At 29.4% G+C, this 23,717-nt stretch overlaps 1 protein-coding gene across 2 annotated transcripts in view; it reads left to right on the top strand.

The window, feature by feature from the left end:
* LOC132952360 (uncharacterized) overlaps positions 1 to 23,717 on the top strand; it is a 183,687-nt gene that overhangs the window by 19,774 nt on the left and 140,196 nt on the right. Inside the window, exon 1 of one of the 2 annotated variants that reach the window (XM_061024642.1) lies at positions 11,393 to 11,697. The exons of the other annotated variant lie outside the window; for it this stretch is intronic. The gene's annotated coding sequence lies outside the window, so the exon portion shown is untranslated. Of the gene's footprint in view, positions 1 to 11,392; positions 11,698 to 23,717 lie in introns of those variants that run through there. 2 annotated transcript variants of the gene reach the window in all.

Raw genomic sequence — 23,717 nt, 5'->3', positions numbered from 1 at the left:
ACATTTACATTTGGGTTGTGTCAATGTGAGGATAGTAAATTAACATAAGTGTGTGTTATTCGTTTTCAGTTTTAATTCTCACACACGCATGCGTATGTTAACACGTCGTGGTAAATTAAATATATTTTTTCGTTTGCCTAACTTAAAAAACTACCAAAAGCGGTAGTAAATTAAACATAGGCATTTTACTTCCTGAAGTTCGATAGTAATTCGGAAAAAATGGTAAAACGCACTAGTTTCTATACTAGGCTATATTTTAGGAATCGCTTTTTATATTTAAAATCTGATGTGGCAAAATAAATATAAAATACGTAGGTAATGCAATTATTTCACGGAATTTTAAATAATATCTTAATATTTTAGTGTTCTTTAAAATTGAAAATTGAAAACCGAATTACTTCACAGCCTAGATAAGTTATCAGTGAACTTTTACACACATTAAAAATTAATGTCAGCCATTGCGAAGTATGATGAGTGATTTACCACCGCCTGTTAGTCTAAAACGTATGAAAAATACGCGTGCTGCTGCGATTCCCTTAAAATAATTGTTAATTACGTTTGTGAACCGCTCTGTGTTCCGTAAGTTTTTACGTAGTTAACCAAAGACATTTTCATGGGTTGATTTTAAAAAAAAATTCTTTAATCTTTACAATAAAACTTCGTAAAATGTACTGTTTAACATTATTATTTATGTGCACAAAGTCTTTACATCCCTTAATAACAATTACATTAACCGGCTTAAAAGATACCCTTATTATCTCTAAAGCTGTGAAATGCAATTTATTAACATTGAGTTTGGTTAGGACAATAATAAAATATGACTATATATATTTAATTATACTTGCTTACTTAAAAGCAATAACATTTAAAGTTTGTGGTAAATATTAATGGCTCAATATTTTCAGGAAATATTAATATAGTCCCCGAAGAGCAATATCAAAATATTTCGTTTTGGACAATTATATTACTATTATTAAAACTGCAGTTTGGTTCTATGTAGTAAGCCACTCATTCCAATCACTTAATTGCCTTATATCCATTTATTTATTTATAGTTACAAAAAAAAAAAAATAGTATTAATAGTATACGATATGTGAGAAATATTACTAGAAGTTACTCTACCCGAGTGAGGAAGAGTAACTTCTATTAATCCATATTACGTAATATGTTATAATATAATGATCCCGTTTTTCATTATCATATATATGTTGATAAGATAATAATAAAATAGTGATCATTTATATAAATTGCGGGCGTAAAAAAAATACACACAGCGGACGGTGTCGATAAATTACAATTATATAAACGTTTGGATTTGAAAGAAAAGTTCAACTGTAAGCAATCGTATTGGGCTTATATGCCACGAAGGTTTCGGTGGAGATTAGAATTGTTCCAGAATGTACTACCTACCCACATGCACATATTTTTTCTTGCCATCCTCACATCTCGCTAAAACGAGGTTTGAATTTATATTCGGTCGTTTATTTTAACTGTACGTGTTCGCGGGCAGTCGTTTACCTCGTTCAACTGGCAAACCGCGTGTTTAGGTACCTGCCGGAGAAATTATAAAATATTTAGCCCCGGAATTGCCGTCTAAATCGTCGGATCGTCCGAGTGAAATTACCTAGGCATACTGTAATAGATATAATAATATTATGTAACTAATATATTTTTTTTACGTCACACAATATCGTAATCATTCAATAGATGTTTGTTTTGAAACAATAATCATCATAGTCGTATGGTTATATATGATGTATATACCGTATTATAATATTTTATATTACCGTTGTGCATTTTTAAAATATAATATTATTGATTTAGGTGATTTAAGAACAGTAACTTATATTTTATAATATACGTCTTGTGTGGATATAATGTTGTAATATGACAGTAATTTGAAGAATTTGTACGTTACAACATTCAAAAGTTATTTAATCAAGTATAGGAAGTTTCATCAAATTCGAAAATTTGTATTCAGTGTTAATATTATAAGAGTTAATAAGTTTTATTTTAAATGTTCAGCATGAACTAGTTAAAAGTTTGCATTTAATATGTTTTGAAATTTGTTTTAAATTAAAATTATAATTGATACGAAACCGATAAAACGATATAGAAGATAGTCTAAAAACTTATCTTTCTTGATTTATATGATTAATATATATTATACCTATAGGTAGTCAATGTCCGATATGCAATTGCTTATCTTAAAAATAAATTATTCTTTATACTGTTTTATTCATACAACTAAGTAGGCAGGTATTACATAAATGTAATTTATTTATTTTTGCAATAAATTAGTAAAATTATTTTAGTTTTTCTAATAGTTTTCGTATTATTGATCCTATGTAACTTTACTAAAATATGTTATTAGCTGATATGCATTAAAATCTGAAATTTTTGCTTAAAATATTTTTGTATGATACATTAATACTGATTAAAAAAGTCTAAAAATATATCTTACAACTTTTCTAAGGGCGTTATGATTTATATTGTAACTTATAATTTAATTATTATATACAGTTACACGATAAATTCTGCAGGAAGGTAATGCAATAATAATGCTGGTCAATCGTTATAGAAAATAATTATAATATTATTTCATCGCGATAAGACGAAAAACTACTCATACACGTCTAGAATTGTATGGATACTTCAGCAGAAATTTTCGTAAAATAAACAACTTCCAGCCCAGTAGCTTACGGGAATCGAGCTTATAGCTTCACTATTTACCAACTTACTATAGGTACACATCTGTGGAGTGGTTAGGACAGAAATCTCTGAAAACACGTGTTAAGTGAAAACTAAATACGCAATGGAAACACAATATGTATTACCTAGATGGGTGCTTTTTTTATTGATGATTTGATATTTCTTTTGTTGTTGCAAAAATAACTGTGATGTCTGTGAAACGATTTTATGAATTTAAATTCAAAAGTAATTTACAAAAATCATAGAAAATTCTTAGTAGTTACATTTGAACAAAGTTAACCAAATTTACCTATAATGCGTTGACTATAATTTTTTGTTCACCACCAACTGTTTATTTTATATTATTTACTTGTAACTTGGCAAACTTGTGAGGGAAAAAAGATTATTTAACACAGTACATAGTAGGTACCTACTTATACAGTATACATAAATACAAGTGTTGGTCAATAATTCATTAATTATCATTTATCTGGCCTCTGTAATGTCTAACTGTTTGCTAATCGATGTAAAAAAAAATATATTGAATGATTAATTAAGGTTTGTATAAATAATGTATTGTTTAATAGATTAGGTCAATATTTATAATTTAGTAGTGACATTTCTATTTTAAATGAAATTAAATTTTCAATGTTTAAATGAAATTTATTTGTTTTTACATGTAATTTATTTAAATTAAAAGTACCCATATTGTAACTCCCTACTTCACCACAAATTCAGCATGAATGGGTAGGTAATTTTGTTATATATTAGAACATTATATTGTATTTTAATAGGTATTTAATGAAAAATAATCAAATAAAAGAAAAATATAAATATATACACTATGCCATACTACGAGGAAGAATAAAAACGAATCTTTTGATGTGGGTGAACATTTTACTTACCTTAACAATAAATTAAAGGGATCGATTTAAAATTTAAATTTATTGGTGTGTAAAATACCGGTAGATAGAAATAGGTACCTATCTGCCAAAGACGCTCGTTCTTATTAAGTTGTTTTATTGAATAATATCTGCAGAATAATGGACAATTGATCGAATCTCCTATACCAGATACTATAGATAGTAAGCTAATTGACGTAAAATAAACACTTACAAAAAAAAAAAAAAAAACAGTAAAAATAATGGTAAAAATAAATCGCCAGTTCATGTGTAACGACGTTATAATATTATGATTAGATAAATAATTTCATATATTTATAACAAATTCAAACGATAAATTAATACCATACAAACTCTAAACGGTTTTATATTGAAAACGAATAAAATAACAGTTCAATAAAATTTCAATAAAAAATTATCTTAAACTCACGTATCCTATTGATTGCAGATTTAAGTAATATTTAATTTAATTTTATGATGACTGTAAGTACATAATATAAGGTTCGGGGTTGAATTAAAATATATTTATAATAATTTATAACAATAATAATATATTGTCAAAAATATTCGGTGAAAATTTAATAATAAAACATATGTCGTATTTAATCGCCCGAATGGAAATAACGAAAAGTTTGTCGACATAACACGAAAATAAAAAAAAAAAGGCTGAGCACCCTCAATCATGTTGGTCAAAAAGTATCAGCACGATAACGAACGTACATTTCACCAGCCCCCCCAAATATAATTTTTGACATTTTTTTTTTGCAAAACATTAGTGTGCCATTAGTGTGAATTTGTGTGACTATTTTCAGAATTTGTGCGATACTGGTTTAACCGTAAATTCAAAAATATATATGGGGGGCTGTAGAAATGTTCCCCAGCCCCTCATCATAGAAAAAATTACAATTTTCAAAATTTTCTTTTGCCAAACATTAGTGCGCCATTAGTGTGAATTTGTGCGACAACAACCAGAATTCGTGCGACACCCGTTATACTCGGAAAAATCGTTTTTCCATTTTGAGCATTTCCCCAGCCCCCCCTCATAGAAAAAATTACAATTTTCAAAATTTTTTTTTGCCAAACATTAGTGCGCCATTAGTGTGAATTTGTGCGACAACAACCAGAATTCGTGCGACACCCGTTATACTCGGAAAAATCGTTTTTCCATTTTGAGCATTTCCCCAGCCCCCCCTCATAGAAAAAATTACAATTTTCAAAATTTTCTTTTGCCAAACATTAGTGCGCCATTAGTGTGAATTTGTGCGACAACAACCAGAATTCGTGCGACACCCGTTATACTCGGAAAAAATCGTTTTTCCATTTTGAGCATTTCCCCAGCCCCCCCTCATGGAAAAAATTACAATTTTCAAAATTTTCTTTTGCCAAACATTAGTGCGCCATTAGTGTGAATTTGTGCGACAACAACCAGAATTCGTGCGACACCTGTTGTACTCGGAAAATTTTGAGCATTTCCCCAGCCCCCCCCCCCTCTCCACCCATTATGGAAAAAATTACAATTTGCAAATTTTTCTTTTGCCACCATAAATTTTTGCGCTGTCTTCCAGGTAAGTCGAAATATTAAATTTTAACATTGGATCTAAATCAAAAATTTTCATATTCAGTCATCACCAATATTACTTAATGTATTCAGATATAAAATAAGACCTTTTATATATTGCATGCTTGTTTAGAAAATAATATCACATTATTGTACTTTCAGTATGATTTTAAATACGATTTTTTTAAATTTTATTTTTAACAAATCGTTGTGGTAGGTCTTATTAAATTTAAATAATATGTAAATGTACAAACTATAGACAACACAATATTATATCAATGAATCAAAATAAGGTTTCTAAAATTATATACCTATGTAATTTATCTTTTTAATTTAAGCTAAATTAATTTTGTTATTTACAATTAAAATAATGAATTCATAAATACTTTCTTGATACTTAGTAAAAATAATTATATGGCCTGTGCCAGAGTAAGGTAATGTGTGCCCGATCCACTGCGACCTCTTATATCGGCTATGCGCGCCTTGCTCTCAACATTGTCTTTCCGATATAAATCTAAGAACATCAATGCTTGGCCTGGTATGCATTATTTTGTTTGTAGGTTTATTCAACCTGGATTCGTCTAATATTTTCGCAAGACACATAGGTAATTATAGTGTTATATTAAAGCTGTAAGGATTGGTTTTGTGTAGGTATTTGAATTTATTAAACATAATATTAGCGTAATATTTGTATTCTCTATATTTTTCCTTTTAATATGATAACAAATTTTTATTATTGATAATATTTGACACAACTTTAATTTAAATTGTATTAATTAAGAACTCAATATATCAAATTTTTTTCGGTATCGGTCAGCTTGTAAATTATAAGATCCATGTGGGAAGCCAGTTTCACTAGCTCCACTCGGTAACGGGGGATTTTTAGAATACACATTTTGCGTAAGATACAATGGAAAGTAAAAATTATTGTGGTCTTGCCAGGTTACTCGAAATAGAGTTAAAATGTTTTAATTGGTTGATAAAATGTATATAATTTCCTCAGTGAAGTAGCAGAACACTGTTTTCTAGTTGTATTTTCTTTTGTTAATTAATTGATTACCTATATTTAAAATTACTAATAAGATTTTTTTTTATAAAATAGACCGTACTATGTTTATTGAATCCATAATGGTAAATTTATAATTACTGATACAGTGAAATTAGTTGGTAACTTAACTACTTACGTGTTAGTGCAATAATTGCAGTGCATGTATGTATAATGAATAGATAGAAAATCCAACATTACAATAAAAGATGAGTATAAATATGACATTTATCTTATAAATTATATTAAATTTGACAACTTTATACAATGGTGACATCGTATTTTAGTATTTAATACGCGCAATGTAAACCAATAAGGTTCGCGCGCAATCGTATTCAACCCGCCCCGCTTACTCCACATGGTTGAATCACTGTGTTCTGAGGTCACTGAAATCAGGAAATTTCGGTAGCCTGGGTACCAGGATGGTATAGTTTACATTTTATATAATTTAACTATAATTTATTATTATTTTACGTCATTCGCACATACATAATTGTAGGTATTGATGGTGTATGGTAGTGTAGATTGCCGAACATTTGAGGTACTGATCTGTCGACATATTTATATTATTATTATTGCACGCAGATAATCACCAAACAACTTTAGAACACGAATATTAAAACGAACAAATATTTTACTGACTAAATCACTCCTTTATATTATTTTTGTATTGGTACTTCTTATTAGCAAGTTAGTTTTTGTTATTAATAACGTGTGTAACGTTGTCTATAGTTTGTACATTTACATATTATTTAAATTTAATAAGACCTACCACAACGATTTGTTAAAAATAAAATTTAAAAAAATCGTATTTAAAATCATACTGAAAGTACAATAATGTGATATTATTTTCTAAACAAGCATGCAATATATAAAAGGTCTTATTTTATATCTGAATACATTAAGTAATATTGGTGATGACTGAATATGAAAATTTTTGATTTAGATCCAATGTTAAAATTTAATATTTCGACTTACCTGGAAGACAGCGCAAAAATTTATGGTGGCAAAAGAAAAATTTGCAAATTGTAATTTTTTCTATGATGGGGGGCTGGGGAACATTTCTACAGCCCCCCATATATATTTTTGAATTTACGGTTAAACCAGTATCGCACAAATTCTGAAAATAGTCACACAAATTCACACTAATGGCACACTAATGTTTTGCAAAAAAAAAATGTCAAAAATTATGTTTGGGGGGGCTGGTGAAATGTACGTCGATAACGACTGTGTTCGATCGTATTTCATCATGAAACACAGAAACTATTGTACCCACAAGCTATATAAAGTGACAGGAATAAAATACATACAAATAATGTTATTGTAATATGGAAATAAAAAAATAATTGAGAATCGAATAATTGGGTTTTAAGAATGAAGAACCTTGAACCAATAACGGGTGCAATACAATTTTAGTTGGTAAGCTGTACAGTGTGCCCACCTTTTTTTATCATTGATTTATGTATTTACAAACGATATTATGAAGAAATTAATTAATATAATTAATTTTAATCACGATTGTTGATTCGAAAATTGTTCATTTGGCAGAAATAAAATACATACAAATAATGTAATTTATTAAAGGTACTATGGAAATCGAGAAAAAATATTTGAGATTCAAAAAATCGGTTTCAAAGATGAATTCATAGAATCAAAAATGGGTGGAATCAAAATTTATTTAGTAAGGTGTATTTTTATCATACTACTATCATTGTTTAGTATACTTATATTAGTTATATATTTTACTTGTATGTATAAACAATGATAACATTATAATGAGTATAGTAGGTAGTAGGTACCTATAATTATTATATATAAATTAATTAATAAAATTGGTTTTACTGTCGATTGTTCGTTCGAAAAGATAATGTTATGCTAATGAGACAATCATATTATAGAAACGAAAAACAAAAACAGTATTAGTATGTTATTATAGTATTATTATGTATGGTGATTAGTGACTAAAGTAGACGCAACTCTTACGGACGATGGGTGCAAGTTTATATTTTATATTCCGAGCATTATGTACAAATTTGAAATTAAGACCGTCCTAATGACGTGGATAAAGACCGGCTTTATACTTTGGCGTCCAAAAAAAAAAAAATATATTATAATATGCATTATTTTAACGTATGTGTCGTGTAGCGAAAACACCTAACTACCTATGGGTAGTTACAAAATATCACAGTGATTGTTATAACTTATAACTTTTATAAGGAATCCATAAAGGCGGAAAATAGAGAAAATTATATTATTTAAATTATAAAAATAATAATACCAGTTTTATGTGGGTAATTTACAATATTGTACACCTTGATGCGTGTATTATTCATTTGCTGGTAGGGAGGGTGTTGTGCTGTGGGTGGGGGGGGGTCCTTAAGGACTCAATATGTATAGAATATAATAAATAATATGTTTATTATATTATAATCAAATAATTAAATAAACTAACTTTTCAGCTGAATTAGAATTAGAATTTCTAATATGTCGGTCAATACAAAAGACCAACGACACCTCTCATTAAATATTTTATCGCACCTCTCCCGGGTTGCATGTTACAGATATTTCAAAGGAATTGATCGTTTATTGATCCGATTATTCGTATTATGACCGGCCTAGACGTATTGGAAAAGTCTTGGAAAGTACACTAAACAATGTCTGTGTGGATTTAGGTTGGGTTATCTTCTATTTATTATTTGTCAGTGTCATCAAGTAATTCACACCGGTTCGAACAGAAAAGCTTGGTCCAGTGAATCCGCAATGACTTATCAACAGTAACAGACACTTGGAATTAGTGACGTCGTATTTCAGTGCTATATTGGAATGTTTTAATTTTTCGGACCGAATGATTTAATCTTTGCTGTAGTCTGTACCGTATACCTACGTATTTAGGTTGGGTCAGTTAAGCCAATATACCGGTAGGTATTGTTATTGCGGAGACGTGTTTAAATGCATAGAATAATATTTTAGATTAATACGATTGTCTATATAAAATTAGAGTTGTGCCCACGGTTCATTTCTGAGATTGAATATTTGATTTTTACGAAAAGTTTAGAAGAGTTCAGATAAATTGCGGGATAAAGCACGACGTATTATTTTGATGGTGCATTTTTAAACACAACTTTTGGATAATTCTAAACCGTTGAAAATGTCACGGTGAGTATTATAATAATGTGTAATTTCGACTAAATGAACTGATACTGTACGTTATCAAATTATTGTGACCATACTTATTATTTTACGGTTTAGTTTTTAATACTATTTATTCTGTTCGTATTAATAACTAGGTATAACTTTGCGTTTAAATTGTTATTATTTTATTAAAACGAATAGTTTGCGTGAACACCAAACAACGTTATATACGTCGTATAAACATTCACACTATAGTCTGTATAGACATTAATTTAGGTTTAAATTTAATACATTTTCTTTATTCTGTTTATAATTTTTGGAAATAAACAGCAGTAGCTGGTGTTCAGTACGTCACATGGTATATAATCGTATAAAATGTTAATATTTCATATGTTTGAGATAAAAACAAAATTGAATTCGTTTTTAAGACACTGTAATGATTAATGAAAGTGGGTAGGGAATAAAGAAACCTTCTATTATTAGATCTCGAAAAGTGCTTTATTTTTTACTTCCTATCGTATTTTTTTTTCTGAAAAAAAAAATAATATTCTTTCAATCTCACACAACAAGTAGAAATTATAATATATTAAGATGATTTTTTTTTTTTACACACGTGTGGAGAAGATGAGAACCTTACCCTAATGGTTCATTCCACGCGACGATGTTTATTTAAATTACAATAATAATATTATTATGGCATCGTGGAATTATTATTTAACGAGATCGACTACCATCATTGTCGTTTCAAACGCCTGTGCGGGACGTGATTATCACGCGAGAAAATGAACAACCATCGAATGACCGTGCAAAAATAGAAGACATTAGAGTTATTTTATGATGCGAAATATGAATAATAAAAACAATAAATAATACAGTAGTTTTCCATACATAAATTTTAATCGACGCTATTTATAATAATAATTTATTTGGCATTTAGTGTCACAAACTGCAGTGAATTAAAACGGATTATTGTAAAAACTTTCAGCCGTTAAATTAACGAAATCGCGGTTTGACAAAAAAGTGCAAAGTATACTGTCTACTACATTCTATTTTACAGAAACTTGCGAGCTGCGAACAAAGGTAAACAGAATAAAACAAGAAAATATAAAAAACTACGATATCGGTTTTCCGCTGTTCATTTCACCCGAATATAATAATAATATAGTACCGAAAAAAAGGCCATAATTCATTTATCGCTGTGCATTTTTTTTCCTCGAAGTTTTTGAGGGGAAACGTATGCGCGGCGGTCCGAGAGATGAAGATGATAAAACACAAACGAGACGACGACGACGAGCGGAAAACGTTCTGTTTACGATTTCGCAATCCGTTGTATAATATATTGAACTCATCGAAGCTTTCCGAAAATCTTATATCCATGACGGGAAAACGAATAAAAGTATTATTATTATTCACGAGACGGTTCGTGCGTGTGCACGGGGAACGTTTGTGTGGGTGGTGTGACGTGTGTGTGTGTGTGTCTGCGGCGTGACGTGTGGGTGTGTGTGTGTGTGTGTGGGTGGGTGGTGGACGCGTGTGTGAGAGGGGGGCATCGTGTTATTATCGCGGTGTCGCCGTAAAGCCGATTAGCGGTGTTTACGACGTGACGTTTACGTCGTCGTCGTCGGCGGTCCTGGCCCTGCACCACGCTGCACCGGCGGCGATGACCCGCACCGGACCGGCGACGACGACGACGATGACGAAAGCCATCTTCTCTCACGCGGTGTCGTGTCGCCGGTGGGGGGGGGGGGCAGGTTGAGGTCGAAAACCCATCGGAAAAAATAAAAACAGAAAAACTGCAAAAATATGCAAAAAGAAAACACCCGGTTAACCGACGACACAAAATGGATATATTCTTATACCTGCGCAACGGTGGAGGGTGTATAGGTGGTGGTGGTGTGCAGGAGTCGGTGTGGCGGCGGTTGATAAAAGAATGTCGAGGTGGGTGTTGGTGAGTGGTAGGTGGTGGTGAAGGGGTTGGGGGCAAACAAAAACTAAAAAAAAAAAAAAAACGTACACATATATATTGTTATATGTGTGCGTGTGTTTGTGTGTGTACTAAGCGCAAGCGTCACGCCCACGCCGCGCTGTCGTGTCGGCGGCCTCTCCGGCGCGGCGCTGCTCGGAGGGATCGCGGCCGACGGCGCCGAAAAACCGACCAGTTGCTCGACGCGTATTGCCACCGCCACCGCCGCCGCCGATCAGTGAACGCCGCCGCGCGCGTGTGTCGTGTTCGAGTGCGACCGGTGTCCACGTTGGGACCGCGAACGTTCGTATGTCTTTGAAACAACACGCTTAATATTATTTATTACTATCGTTTGTTTCGGAAGACTTTCGGCCGAGTTACAATATTATTAATATTATTATCATAGGTAGGTGTTTACAATTTACCGACAATATAATAGTATATAATATACGTCGCACTATAAATTGCATGCTCATCATACAATAATAATATAGTTGCGTCGCGTCGTATATTGTGCGTTTTATTTGTTTTTCGGGGGGTTTTTTCGTTGGATTGCGTAACGGACGTAACCGATCGGCGGCGGCGGTTGTACCGCACGGGTGGATCGTCTGAAACGGCGTACCATCATATAATAATATCGACATTGGATATCCATAGCGCACATAATTGCCAATTTCCATCGATCGAGTTCCCGCCGCAGCGCATATAATGTCTATAGCGACTGATGAAAATATAATAATATTATATTATGATACAATACAATCTAAATTGTATTATTATTATTATTATTATTATTATTACTATTATTATTATTGTCGTCGTGCGTGTGACGTCACAGTGTCGTTGTCCGGTGTAGTTCGTATCGTGTAATATTCGATTTGTATAATATTGTAATAGACATCGATTCAATTGCATATTAATCTGCTTGATTAATTGCTGATTTAGGTAGGCGGTTACAATTTGTTTGTTGTGCATTCGTGCCGTGGCAAACATTAATTGTTTTTACGAAAAATCATTTAGTTTTCTAGTCACGACCGAATGACACGACGACAATGGATTGTTTTTTTTTCTCATTAGCTTTCGAAAGACAAATACACTGCACTGCGTTATTATATAGTCAAATTTTAATCATCTGGTAAAAATAAAATACAACAAAATAATCGAAAATTAGTACAAATTATATAGAATTCACTTTTTAATAAAGAAAACATTCATACACGCAATTATATTGGTAATTTCCAAATGTCGGTAGTCCCTGCTACTACTTCGTTTCGTATACGTTATTTACACGAATAATAATTTTGAATCAGATTATAAAAAAAAACCATTATTTCAACAATATTATAATATAGTAGGTATCAGATTGTTCCATAACTTCCAGTTAAACGAACATGATGATATCTGCATCCGATACAAACACTGCACATGGTATTTGTTGTAATTATTACGTATTAGCTGTTACCGAAAACATTTTATCGAAGCATATAATAGTTATACATTGTAAATATAGATACTATAATAAATGTTCTATGTAAAATTATCGGTTTTATTAAAAAAAATACACATCGCAGTTTTTTCCCGATTAGAAAATAATATATCTACAACAGTAAAATAATAACAATTAAAAATTATAACTACCGCAGCAAATCGTCGTCGACATCTTTACTGTGTTACGTCTCGAATAACGAATCTTTCGCGAATGCGTTCGATTACTATAATTATTATTCTGAAATGTGGTTGATATTATTGTGACGTGTTGTGTGAGCATTAATCAAATGCAATTATCACCTATTCAATGGTGGTTGGTGGTTGGTATACCTATTCCGAGTAAACCAACCACCTCTACAGTTATATTATTTATGATTTAAATGTTGTAAACATCATCGAATACTCAGGTAGGTACCCACTGAACGGGGTGCACCACAACTCTACTGTTCGGTTACACGTACGTGCCACAGGCTACGGAAATCATGGCGGTTGTAAACAACCATTTCCGAGAACTCTGTACCAAGTAACAGTAATTAGTTATCTTTTGCAGATATAAAACACCGTTAGCTATTTTCATCTAATCGCGAATATTGCAGTGTTAGGAGGGGGTGACAATTCAAATAATAATATTACACTGCAGCCATACAGGGTTTCGAATTAAATTCCAACCGTCGACTTCTTTACTGTATAATAGTCGTAGGCAAATAGCATTACCTAATAAACTAAAAATACGTAGACGGTACCGTATCGCTCTGTAACGATATAAATTATATTTAATAATATTTCGCATTGACAAATTGTTATAGAAATCGCCGTGTTTTTATTGAAATTAATTTTCAATACACCCCTGTATAAATTATTGAAATTTGTGTTCAAACAAAACCCAAACATTTTGTTTTGTTACTTTGCATATTTTCTGAAGTAGTGTCAATCGACTTCTTTCGACATTTTTTTTTTTTTTTGTTTTGTATACATTACATATTGTATTTATTTTGTACAGATTGTAAATGTTAGTTTTCTTATATATGTACATAAAAAACAAATTAAAACTGCATTAAATATTGAATAGAGACAATGTTATACAAATAAGTATACAAGGTTAAACGGGCGTACGTTTATTATTATACATACAATATAAATTATATGTAAATATATATTTGCATAAAACCAATACTTAGATTGAAAAGTTATATCTAGGTGTACCTACTTCTAAAAATAATTGGTAAACAGAAACTCTTATAAATACGAATGCACGTATATAGTTAGTATCTATTTATTTATTTTGTATTGTTCCTTACAACTTATTTATACATATATTATTGTGCGTAGAGTTGACGAACCTGTTAAGTTAAAAATCACATGAACGCGATTTTATTAAGTTGTTACTTATTACATTTATTATAAACTACAGTTTTCTTTCGTGATATTATGTTTTAACTCAACAATACAATGGAATGAGGCAGGAGAGCTTATTGCTAATAACCTATAATATTAATATAAACTGTTACTTATTTTTTTTTTTTGCAAGACTTAATTTTTAGTCAGCTATTATTGGTTAATACAATATGGATATCAACTTGGTAAAAACATTTAATAGAGCATTATTTAAAAACAAACTATAGATAATTATGAATAACAAAATTATAAATGTTTTCAGTGTAGGTAAACGATAAGATGCGTGTAAAATTGTTGATAAATTACTGAAGTTCAATTTTAACGTTCAGTTTAAAATAAATGTATACGTATAATATAGAAATTATATTTCGAGCTATACAAGTAATTACCAGAGAAACATAATTTTACAAAATTATGACAACTTATAGATTAATGTTGTAGTTTTGTTTCGACACAAATATTAATAATTATTAGTTCCATATCTATAAACAGTATACATAGACGTTTTGTTTGAAATAAATAAAAATAATATTTAGTTATAAAATATAGTACCTATATAATATTATGTATATTATGTTATCGATTTTCTCTAATTTTCACTTACATATTTTAACTAATTGTTATTAATAGTGTGTGTAACATTTGCATACCATAAACTAAAACTTTATTCATTTATTCATAATATTAAATAATACCAGATAGCAGATAAGCCACCATGTTTTTCCGTTCACAATAAACTTAACACAAGAAATCGCAATAGCCCAATTTTCTGTGTATTATATATTTTGAATCAGAAAATACATTTTTAATTAGTTTAAAAAAGTAATTGACTATATAGAGTTACTTGAAAATGAAATGCGTTAAGATGAAAAATCATACTTTGGAAATGTATAATTATAAAATAATCATTGCACTCAGGATAAACTCAATGACGTTCAATAGAACTACGATAGTGGCTACCATAGTATAGCTACTATGAATTACTAATAATTTTAAATAAGTGGATCATGTTTACATACAATTATCTGATGTAAAACTGTATATCGAAATGGAATTTACATCATAGGTAAACAATTCACCAAACACAACGCGTGAGTGTTCATTTACTGGTAACTGTCATAATTATCAATAGTGAGCGGTCATGCTAAAAATTCCATTTTATTTAGTGAGTATAACGAGACTATTTTAAAATAGCAGTCTAACCTGATTATTCAGGCAGAAATCGAATTTGTAAAATTACAGTTGTAATTAGTTATTTGAATAGTATTTTTTTTTTTTTTTAGAACTTATTAGATTTCGGACTATTTGAATATTTTCCAAAAGTTGTCCATCGAATTACATCAGTGGATTTCATATTTTTGAGTTTAAAACATTAAGAATAACGGTAAACTTAACAAAAATAGCTTTTCTTCTTCATTACATGAATTATTGTCCATCTGTATCATATTCCTGTTTATCGAAGTTGCCAGTTGGTATGTATCAATATTAACTACCCACAATGAGACCAATGTATTTTTGTAAAATTTATTTCGTGATTTTCCTATTTTCTTGTAGAAAAATCCTGCAGTAGGATATCATTAGCAAAGTAAATTATTTTACAACCCGTTGTGTACTTTTATTTTTTGATAGTGTAAAAACCCGATTTTATCTAGCAAAATTTAATTGAATATAAATTAAATTGATTTTTTTGTATTAAGTTTTTTAGTTTATTAACGTTTGTTCTACATGTGTTACTCATTTACCCTACCACGAGCCATGCTTAATGGGGCTAAATCAATAATTAATTTTTAGATTCAGACCAGAGCGATGAATGTATTGATTTTACGATGTTTTTTTTTTTTATGTGTGTCTGACATCACTGTTTGGGGCAGTAAAACAACTGCTTCGATTTTCTGCAACAGTATCTTGTTTGATGGGAAAATGAATCTAGTTGGGTGAATTCGGTCAAAAATTAAAATTCCCAGAAATTTTCAAAAGCGCCGAAAAATACAAAAATAAATCAAGGAAAACCGGGAATTATTAATCAAAATCGGTTTTTGATAAAATAGATTTTATCAAAATGTAAATTAAAATTCCCAGTAATTTTTAAAAGCGCCGAAAAATACAAAAAAAAAAAATTAAGGAAAACCAGGAGTTTTTAATCAAAATCGGTTTTTGATAAAATAGATTTTGGTGTTTGATGTAATTAATACATGATATTTTTTTTACTGGTTGTTTATATTCAACTTTTCTATACGCGATAAAATTTTAAAAATATGGTTTTAACTGTTTACGGTCATTTTTAGTTTCCAATTTTTTTAGTTTTTTTTTCTATAAATGACAATAACATTTTATTGATTGGTAAAAAGCTTGAACATTTAATACAAGGATCCTAATATATTATTATAATGACATTTAAATTTTTTTGAAAATCATATTTTTTTTTTAAGAATTCGAAGTTCAAATCTTGACAAAATACGTATGAATCACGAAAATGTGCAAATTACTTTGAGTTTATAAATACATAAAAAAAATTTTCTTTTTAAATCTAAGATTTGAAAATGTAACACAAGATTCTTCATAAGATTTCTACATTATTAAAAAAAAATGTCTACAATAAAGTCAAATTAAATATTTATGAGCGTTTGAAGTTCATATTTTCACAACTTTGGTTATTCACTCGACTTCTCAAGTAGCGATTTTCTTATTTTGTTGTAATTCAAAATTGAATAACCGTAGATACTTGAAATTTATACCATATTTATTTTATCAATTTCTATACTTGATAATATTTTCAAAATATTTTGACTGTTTTCGAGCGGTTTACGGACATTTTAAATTTTTTTAGTTTTTTTTCTATAAATATCAATAACATTTTATTTGTTGGGTCAAATGCGTTAAAAATGAATACAAGGCTCTTGACACAGTTTTTCGTAGTTATTTTATGTTCAAATTTGGACGAAATTACACATTGTTAAACAACCCGGAATAACGGTTTTAGTTATTTTATTGTAATTTTATAATATTAGTTCAACTCACTGGTTTCCGTATTAATAACTATAGTAATGACAATATAAATATAATATAAAATATTCACACTGACAAACCGTCTCCGCTCACAATCGTTTTTCCTATGTACGATGATATTATATCATTGAATTTAAATTTTCTTGAACAAAATAGAAATGAATATATGACAAAATCCGTATTGAGTGGCTACTAACACCATTAGGTAATATATCTGTATAAACGAAACGAAGTATATTTTTCAAATATTTTTAGGTAGGTAACCAAGGTTTACGGACTACTAATCGACTGTCGTGATATTTTCGAGAAATCACGACATCAGTTTTCGTAAATAATATTTCTTATTATTAGAGAAGTATAATAGCAATATAATATATAGCATTATAATAATATGATTTGTATACCTACTACACGGACTGTAAGTTGGATTGTGGACGATTCACCGTTCGAATACATAAAATATGGCACCGATATATACATAGCAACTTATAATAATATCGGAGTCGGCTATAAATATGGAAAAAAAACGGCGAAAGCAATCGACCACGCCGATAGGCTTGCGTATAAAAAAAAAACGGACGACGATCACGGGGGAACGACCACGGTCATATTATTACAATAATATATTATGTGGGAAGGGTCCGCTCGTTGAATGTCACACAGATAATTCGGAAGTGCGATATTGTTGACGGACGGAATTGCACGCAGAACAATATACAATAATATTATTATCACGGACGAATCGCATATACCTATATAGGTACTTCTCCGGTTCAGCAGATCGCATACCGCGGTAACCGGCCAATTTTGTTTGCCGAAAACGTTTATTTTTCGAATACACGGAGCACCGCGAGACAGTCGCCGTTCGCGTAATTGATAACATATTATAGGAAAAAAAACTTAAAAAGCACGTGGGTAAATATTATATTATCTACTTAAAAGTCAAGGCGGTCGTATATTACACGTCGTGTATACCTCACATTATACACAACATATTATTATTATCGTAAGGACGCATTTTTATAAATAATCGACACGGTAACTAAATAATAATAATTATGGTCGGAGCGAACGTTTTCCGACGACGATTAAAGAAGACGTAATAGTTTGTTTTATTTTATTTCGTCAGAAGTTACTGTTTCCCACGTACGAACGTCTAAAAAACTATCGCATATATTAATATATAAATCAAATATAATATTATTTTGCTACGGGTAGTCTTGAAAGTTGAAAATGTTATATTCTTATAATTTTTTGAAACGACAGATATTTACAAAGTGAAATTAAGTAATATAAGTGTATACATATTTTATTGACTAATTCAATAACTGCTAACCAATTTAATATTGGAAAATTGTGAAATTTTTTTTTAATATAGGTATATTGATTCTGTGTAACTGTGTAAATTTACTCAGCATATCAATGTTAGTTAATTTTATACATTTTGGATCTGCGACAGTAAGTGTATAAACTATATTATTTAGGTACCTATATGCAAATAATCACGACAGTTGTAATGTACATGTTAAATATTTTAATTTTATTCTGCGAACTGCACTGATGTACATTTATTTCAACGGAGCACTTTTAAAAAATACTTTCCGATAAAAATAATATTCGAATCAGATAAATGAAGTTTCAATAATAATACCTATGTGGATTTTTTTTGATAGCAACGTTTAAGTATAGTTTTAAGGGGATTCGATACCGTGATTTTCTGTTTTTGTCTAACACACTCGCGACATAGTATTTTAGACGTGTTTTTTGCCAAACATTCAAATTGATCTATTGAAGCGATAAGAATTCTGAAAACAGGTTTGAATTCGTCGTCAAGTCTACTTTTAATCGACTTTCCCACATTTTTGATATTATCCACTGAAATTCCAGAAAACGTCATATTAAAAAAGAGTATTTAGAAATTTTTGTATTTCAATTTTTGGAGAAGCTAAAATCAAAAAATAAAAATTGTAGGAAAGTCGATTTCAAGTAGACTTCAAATTTTTTTTCAGAATTCTTATCACTTCATTATATCAATTGATATGTTTGGCAAAGAATCCGTCTAAAATCCTATGTCATGCGTGTGTTAGACAAAAACAGAAAACCACTGTATGAAATCCCCTTAAAATATAAGAGATTTTCTTTCATGTCCGGTTGTATAATAATAATGTGTAAATTACATCGTTGTATTACTTTAATAAAATATTATTTTCTCCGTAAAGCCCTTAACAATATATTATTAAACTACAGAATTTATATAAAAATGAATAACCTTTTAAAGTTTTTTAATTATTAAAAAAATTTTTTTTATTTTTTTTTCCGAGAATTCGATTAACCAAGGCAATTAAATCTCTATTATATAATCTATTATTATATTATAATGGATCTATTTATATTATTATTATTTTTATTTTTATAATATTTAAATATTGTTTATATATTATCTTTGTCTTGTTTTATATTGTATATTTAAATAGCGTGATATGTTATATTTCAACCTTCGGGCTGTTATAATCTGTTGTGTATGATAGAAACTAATAAAATATAAATATAAATATAAAATCCGGCATATAAAATATTATAACAAATTTATATAAACATTTAAAAACCCTAAATAATAGAAAGTGAGACATTTTAATGAAATTGTTATAGTGCCTTTTTATAGCTGTGATTTAAAATATCGAAATTCAAACTTTTTTTTTAATTAATAATAATGATCATAAAACTAAAACTTTTTGATTCAGTACCATAACATTCGTGGGAGATAATGCAACGAAAATAATAAGGTATAATGCCTAATTAATATTCGTTTAATTTACTGTAACATTCATTTAATTTATTCTAATTTTTAAGTATGATTAATATATGATTTTAATGTCAACTACTTTTTTGAGATACAGTTACTATTTTGTGAAATTCATATCTTTAGAAAAAAGGTGATGCTTATCATTTTATTTATCAAATAAAAATGTGTCTCTTGACGAATTAAGTGAAAAAGTTTATGGTCTTCTCGCTATGTATAAAATGATATGTTTTATTAAATGAAAATTGTTTGAAGTACAATGATGATGAAGAAAAAAGATTTTTTCAAAATAATTATTAATCTTTGTTTTTCTTCTTCTGAGAGCGCCGAGTAATGAAATAATGTACCTATTTAGGCTCATTTCTATAGCGGCATCGCAATTTCCAAAGTTATACACATTCTATAGCCTATATAATATGCACGGCAATAGTAATGTGCCGTAAATAATTTATTTTTGAGAAATGCATTACGGAAACTGAACTTACCTACTGCCTTTAACATCGGTAAAAAAAAGATGGAATTAAAGCGACCGACATTAATATTTTTCAGTTGAAATGAGACAACTAAGATTGAATTAGTGTCCCAAGCTTAAGAGGACGTCATACCTGCATGTGTTGTCTCCATCTTTTAATTGTATAACATAGCAAAAACTGTTTTGCGCAGGACAATTTTACTCCCTCTGTATTATAGTAGAATTACCAAAATTCCAAAACGCAAAGGGAAGAATTTTATCTGTGCCATAGTTTTTTTTATTATATGGATAACATAAATACATTTAAAGTTATAAGTTATCAGGTTTTTTTTTGTTATTTTTATTTAATTATTAAAAATTATTGGTTGGTGTTTTAATAAAAATAAAAACATTATATAACACAGATAAAGTTCTTCCCTGTGTGCTGCTGTGGAATTTTGGTAATTCTACTATAAATATAGAGGGAGTAAAATTGTCCCACGCAACACAATTTTTGCCATGTTGTACATCTGTAAGACGGAGACAACACATACAGGTCCTCTTAAGCTTGGGACACTAGTATTCGATCCTAGTTGTATCATTTCAACTAAAAAATATTAATTTCGGTCGTTTTGATTCCTTCTTATTTTTTTTTTACCGATGTTAAAGGAAGTAGGTAAGTTCACTTTCTGTAATGCAGATGTCCTCTTAATATTTTCTATTTATAAATTTCGTAACTTTTTGATTTTGAACTAAATTGAATCGTAGAACTTTTGATATTTAGTCAATATCACGGTTGTGGCCGTTTGGAAAAAAAATATATCGTCACAGTTAAAACGAATCGTGGAAAAATAGTTGTTTAAATATTTTTTTTAATGCTTCCGAGTCTTAAATTCAAAACGAAACGTGGTATTAATTTATTTAACTGCAGTGTAAGTATCATCATAGTACTTAACTGTGCGCATTCTTTTGTAACACTGGAAAAGCACATTCAATGAATATTCACAAGTATCTCCTTTTATAATAATAAACTACACTGCAGTTGTCCTTAGAAAATAGAGAAACATAATGCATATTTTAGACTGACATACTTTGTGCATTTTGGTTATTTCGCACGTTTGGTAGGCCACTAGTTATCATTAATTTGAGTGGAAATGTTAGCACTTTAGAAGAACATATACTATCATAATAATATGTACATAAAGTCCATAGCCGTATATTATAACCAAATCAAATTAATTTATGTTCATATTTTTTCGGTTTATTTAAAAAAAAATTAATACGCTACATACAATTTGGACAACTTTTTCAATACTTTTATACACCAACGACTGATAAATATTCTCAAAAAATATGAAAACGTAGGTAACTACGTCCTACGTATTATTGCAATTTTAGTTCAGCTTGGATTTTAAAATCATCAATATAGGGTTCCTATACATTTTATAAATACACTTACATTTTGTATGTACATATTGTGTAGTGTTTAAGCTGTTATATTATTTCAATAACTTCTTAAAAATATAATATATTTTTTTAAATTAGAATTTTTTTTTGTTTTATAATGATTTTCAACAAAACTCTTGAAACAAAAAAAGTCGATGAATAAGGAAGACTATTTTTTCAACTTGCTTAGGGTTTTGTTCAATTTTCGATTAGACTAGATGCAGTTATAAGTATATATTTTTCTTCAAAGAAGATTAAATGCATATTACTTATCTTTTAAGTAAGTACAACTTTAAATCGCAATCCTTCTTGAGCTTGAATAAAAAAAAATTAAAATACTATACTTGTTAAATTGAATATATTATATTATGAACCTATACTTACCTATAAAAAGGCACATTATTTAAATTCAGCATTATCCGGCAAGAGATTAAGTAAGCGATCTTTATACAACATGAAACAGATACTTAATAAATAATTATGCAAATAGGCTATAAACTGAATAATACCAAGAAAATGAAATACCTATTTCTATTATATAAATACAAAACTTTTAATGTAAGTATCTACCGCTGATTTAATCTCATTTCATAATAAATGTATTATTATTTGCAAGTTAACATATTATTTTGTATGATAATATTATAAATCTTGTTCTTCATTTGATTTGAACTGTTATTTTAATTCAGTATTTTGTACAAGGTTTTAGTTAAATGGTTAATAACGTTTATTTACTATGTCCCACGTCAAAAGTTCTTAAATATAGATTCAAATAATATTCGTCCTTTGACGAATACTTATAGTTAATCTATTGGCTTTATCACATTTTGAGACGTGTTATTAAATTAGTGGACGAAAAAAATACCCATGCTGTCGGTAGAAAGTTATCCTACCCACACATAAAACATTCGAAATAAACAGTTTAAATTCCATAACGTTTTTCACCACCTGACACAACTCCAGTGCTGTAGCCAATATAGTATATACCCGGTAATTATAAAATCAATTAAAGTGAAACAATATATTTTTCAACTTATAAAAATGTTAACAATATACAAATTGATATTTTTCAAGCCATAAAAGTCATAAACAATGATGGGAAAATCATGTTAAAAAAGTAGGTATGTAACTTTATAAACGATATTGAATTGCTTTTTTCATATTATACAGGACTTACGTTAAGTATAGTATTATACCTGAAAATATTGACCAAAGTACCGAACTTTAGCACACCGAGCTGACTAGGTACCTACATCAGGATATACTCAAAGTTCGGAACATTACGAAGACGATATGATAGTTATAATTTAACTTCAGCTCATGAGCAAACTGCATATGATACTGATACTGTAGAAAATCTGTGGCTAAAATCTAACGAAGAGCGTCAAGAAGACGACCTAGAAGAAAATTCAGAAATAAACTTGTCCGCAATAAAAATTATATTTGTTAAGGCATAGTTTTCACAATAATATTTTCTAAAAACGAATAAATCTTATGTATTAGTACGTATATTGTATATCTATGTACATTACATTAAATCTATATATTTTATTAACATATTTGTACAGACAGAAAGTCGATAGGTTAGGTAATTTTACTGGCTTTTAAATTTGTCCAGGGCTTTAGAGACATTTTATGTAAAGGGATCGATTCAAATAGTTTACTTTATACTCTACGCCCATGGGAATGCGTGTATACCTACCTTGTCGATCTGATTTTGCATATTAAGTGCGTGTGTCTACATCGACATTTAAGATTCGATTCCGAATTCATACTATAGAGTAGGGTTCACTTTAATTTTATTAAACAGTATTCAAATAATAATAAATTCTGATGGTTT

Source organism: Metopolophium dirhodum, chromosome 9, assembly GCF_019925205.1.
Source record: "Metopolophium dirhodum isolate CAU chromosome 9, ASM1992520v1, whole genome shotgun sequence".
NCBI lineage: Eukaryota > Metazoa > Arthropoda > Insecta > Hemiptera > Aphididae > Metopolophium > Metopolophium dirhodum.
Note: the sequence above shows the minus strand (reverse complement) of the source record. Positions and strands in the feature narration are given on the sequence as shown.